The sequence below is a fragment of the Syngnathus acus genome, chromosome 6 (genome assembly GCF_901709675.1).
Source record: "Syngnathus acus chromosome 6, fSynAcu1.2, whole genome shotgun sequence".
Lineage (NCBI taxonomy): Eukaryota > Metazoa > Chordata > Actinopteri > Syngnathiformes > Syngnathidae > Syngnathus > Syngnathus acus.
In genome coordinates, this window is record NC_051092.1 from 8,492,776 (window position 1) to 8,497,273 (window position 4,498).

The 4,498-nt window shown below is 39.3% G+C and overlaps 1 long non-coding RNA gene across 1 annotated transcript; it reads left to right on the plus strand.

The window, feature by feature from the left end:
- The first annotated feature begins 1,632 nt into the window (after nt 1-1,632).
- LOC119124450 lies at nt 1,633-3,249 on the plus strand. Its single transcript, XR_005098276.1, has 2 exons — nt 1,633-1,834; nt 2,205-3,249. It is a non-coding gene; the product is annotated as an uncharacterized LOC119124450 (long non-coding RNA).
- The last annotated feature ends 1,249 nt before the right edge of the window (nt 3,250-4,498 follow it).

Here is a 4,498-nt window from a genome sequence, read left to right on the forward strand (position 1 = left end):
ATTTGTCCTATTTCCAGACCATATTTTTGACATGTTCAATCGTTTCTTCATGTCCGCAACAATGATATTTCCAAATTACCTTTCTTTTTCTGTTTTGAGGTGTGCGAAGAGCAGGGTAAAATGCATTCCTTGAGAAAAATATCTTTTTTTTTTTAAATAAAAGCAATTTGAATATCAACATAATATGTACAAATATATCCTCCATAAACATTTGGAGGGTTATTAAGCTTTTTTTGATCAAACAAAATGTAAAATCTTGTAAAAGGGCATCTTATAATTAATTAATCAATTAGATAATTGATTTATGACGCGCATAAATGATGTGATATAATTTTTATTTGCCGTCTCTGTTAACTGATATCATCACGGAACGATTGTCTCATTTCTACATTTGTTTCTCCTCCTGCCTCACTATTCCACCAATCTCCTTCTCTTCTTGATGTGCCCACAAAAGGGTAATCAAGGTCAGGCAAAGCACAAAAAATGTTAACGGGGGTCGCCAGAGGTGAGGGCCGTGCCCGGGTCACCACACCGCTGACAGGTGTCAGCCTGACACGACCCTCTGCACATCCCTGAGGGTACACTAGTGCATGACGTCATGGCACTTTGTGCAAAGTCCATTGCATTGTTTCTCTGTCTCTCACGCCCCTTCATGTCCCACCACACCAACTCCTGTAATCTGTTACATAATGCAGGGTAATCCTTATTTAGTACTCTATGCCATGGGGGTTATGTGTATCCTGGATAGGAATAATCCAGTCTTTGGTTCATAGCCAAATGCTGTTTAGATAGAAAGGTTCAAATAAAGGTCTTAAACCGGATGCATGTCTGGCAATATACAGTTCACAATGTTCTTGGTGAAAAGATGGTAAAGTGAAGTGCAATCCCAGTGTTTCCTTTTCACATACTAGATTTTATTGTTTTATTATATAAAAATGTTTCCTTTATTATATTTTCCAGGCCACTGTAAAATGAAACTACACACCATGTACAATATAGTTCCAGAATTTAGAACATATGATACTGTTAATATATGAATAATTAATAAGTATTTTTGATGGGCTCAGAATGTTCCCGAATGTCACGTCGTAAATATTAAAATGCTCTCCTGGTCGTCATCGTGAGATCAGATTGTCATGCAGCATCCTTGCTACGTGCACAATCTCCCTCTGCTCATGGCAACACTGTACACAAGCGAGTCGAGTCCAACCAATTTGCATTGCACGCATAGGGGCGTCATTTGTTCAAAGAAGTTCAAACTACACGTATTACGTGAATAACAGCAGTTACAAACACTCGACGCGTTTATATAAATATAAATACGGCAGTTCTGGGTAAAATTTTGAGTAAATAATGATGTGATAGAAATTGGATTAAAAGTGGAATGGTTTGTTCCTAATGTAAGACGTGCGAAAATGAACGCACCGCACCCCAACTAGAGCGTGAACTGTAAAGTAACTGCTGGTTGTGGCACGGCCACCTTTCTGAGAATCTAATTGGTCAATAATGGATTATAGGCGTGGCATGTTTTGCTTAACAGAAAGTTCATTGGCTGGACACTGTGCCTGTTGACTTGTTAATTTACATATCCAGGTCAGGTTGTCGTCGCACGGGAATGGGCTGGGTAGAGCCAGTGCAAGTGAAGTCAACTTCGGCTGCGTTGGGTTTACTATAATCGAAAAATGGAAATGACCCCAAGTTTTATTAAGATCTGTGATTTCTGTAAAGAGAAAAAAATAATGTGATTAGAAGTAGGCGAGATATGCAAGAAATCACATTCAATTATTTTGGTGTGCATTTAGGAATACTGTACAACAAGAAAAACTTGGGACCGGTAAGTGCAGCTTTATTTATACACCACTGTTATACGGTATAGAAAATTGACGGATGGATGAACGCTCTATCTAGCTGAAGTGAATGAAATGGACTACATCCCACCTGTTTTTGGACTACAATTCCTATCATGTTTATTACATATTTTGATGATTTGAATTAAAAATAAAACTCCAATCACTATGTGCACTACACCGTTTGCAGTGGGCCATTTAAATTACTTAATAATTATTTCTATTACATTTCTTATACATGTAGTGACCTAATGTCACCGAATACACTGCCCTGTCTTGTTTGACCATACAATGTGTGATATTCATAAGATATACATTAATATATATAATAAAATTGTATGTGTGTTTTGCTGCCAGGGCAGTGATTGAAAAGCTCTAAAAGCAGGTAAGCCACTGACTAACGCACATTGCGCCCAATGCCAGTTCCACTGTGCGTGTGACAGCGGCTAACCTGGTTTTGGGAATGCGTCTTGGAGCAGACAAGCCATCATTCAACAAGCACGCCTTCACCATGTCCCAGTACTGTTTTGCCGTTCGGTCAGGCCTACATTGGAGGTCCTGCCCCTCCCTTTGTGCACCTACTGTACTTTATTTATGGCCTGCATAGCGAGTGCACGTACTTGTTGGTCCGACCTCTGTGACCTGCTCTCTCAAATACAACTTACAGACTGGATACTAATTATCAAACGATTGCAGCAATTTAGCTGCAAACTAAACCAGGACATCTTTATACAGAAATGCCTTTGTGTGACATGATGTGTTTTATAAAGAGACTATAACAAGTGAGGGTGATTTAATTCCTTTTTTGTAAGAAGTCTTTGAATTTATGGGCTATATCTTGTGAAGTCAAGCAGCTTTACATTACATGTTCCTGGCAAGTGGGTGAGTTTACCTTACATTTAAAAGAATAACATATTTAATCGAAAGTCTTGAACCAATTTAGCCATTATTGTTTCAAGGAGGACACACTGCATCGCTTTCTATGTGACTAAAAAAGCAGCTGGTTGGACATTTGAATGGAAACCTTTGGACGGCATGCAGGACTATTTATGTCCACAAGTGGGCGTGAGAGTTCCACCGTATCGGGTCTGTCCAGACAGTGGAGCAAAAAACACATGGATTTGGGAGATTATATAACCCTCCCAGACAGATCTCACTGTAATCCAATTCTTCACAAGTAATCATCATATCAAAAGTGGCCATTTTGTGAAGCTTTAATATCCCATTTATACAAGTACATGGAGTTGAAGGTAAAAATTGAAGGTAAAAAAAGTTGACTGAGCAATGAGAGTGCCAATTAGTCGAGGTCATGCTTTCCAGTCCAAAGGTGGCCCGCAGCCTAAAAGCCACATCAAATATGTGGAATGTTGTATGTACAACATTCCGCATATTTGCACATTACGGGTAAACATGAGGAAGTTACTGGAGTTTTATGTTGTGGTGATCAAGGGTTGGAATTGGGGGGTTAGATCACCAACTGATCCCCGAGCGCGGCACCGCTGCTGCTCACTGCTCCCCTCTCCCCCAGGGGATGGATTAAAATCACACGGGGATGGGTTAAATGCAGAGGACAAATTTCACCACACCCAGGTGTGTGTGTGACGATCATTGGGACTTTAATCTTTAATCTTTTAATCTTTAATCACACATTTGTGATTTTTAGCGATCTAATACAAGTCCATCGATTTCAATATATATATATATTTTTTTTAGCAAGTACTGATCATGCTTGTGTATTCCTTGAGAATATTTGTCGATGCTCAACATCACTGAGGTCAGCTAGCAGTCAGATCCACTTTAAGGAACAAACAATGTAAAGCAGCTCCTTGGGTTCCAATAAAGAGCTGTGGGTAGGTAGGTAGGTAGGTAGGTAATACAACAGTAGGGCCTACTTAAGGTGCAAACTATTCAGTTTTTGGACTATGACAGTTTTCATGATTTTCATGTTTTCATTTATGTATTAGTCGCTTTAATTTAAAAACATTGTTGCGATGGTTTTGGATGTTGATTTATTTCTTTGAATAAATCCAAAACAACTCATTGGCCTAATAATGAATATTAATGTTGTGTGAGTCACTATTCTGAAATAAAACTTTGAGACTATATTCTATAATTTTGTTGCCACAATTCTTAACTACTGTAAATATCTACACATAAACAGACCTGCACTAAAATATAGCAATTTATTATCAAGGCATGCCCCCACCACAAAATGTCATGTAAGTTGCTTTTATACAGTAAATTTTATGTATCACTCACTCACTCACTCACTCACTCACTCACTCACTCACTCACTCACTCACTCACTCACTCACTCACTCACTCACTCACTCACTCACTCACTCACTCACTCACTCACTCACTCACTCACTCATCAAAATATTACCCATTTGGCTGAGGTAATAAACTGCTTTTGGTCTCCACGAGGCCCACACTTGTAGTGTCTTCATCGTCACATCTTGTCAATCTACAATGTTCCATCACCTGGAACGCCAGCAGATGTGAGGCCAAGATGCCTGCTACATTTGCAGCAGCTGAATACAAGGGTGTACTTTTCAATCGACTGACTGCTTCCAGTAAAAAGCGAAGAAATAATCACAATGCATCACTGGGCCCATTGTGCCACGAGGAACAGAAAGGCGCATGAATAA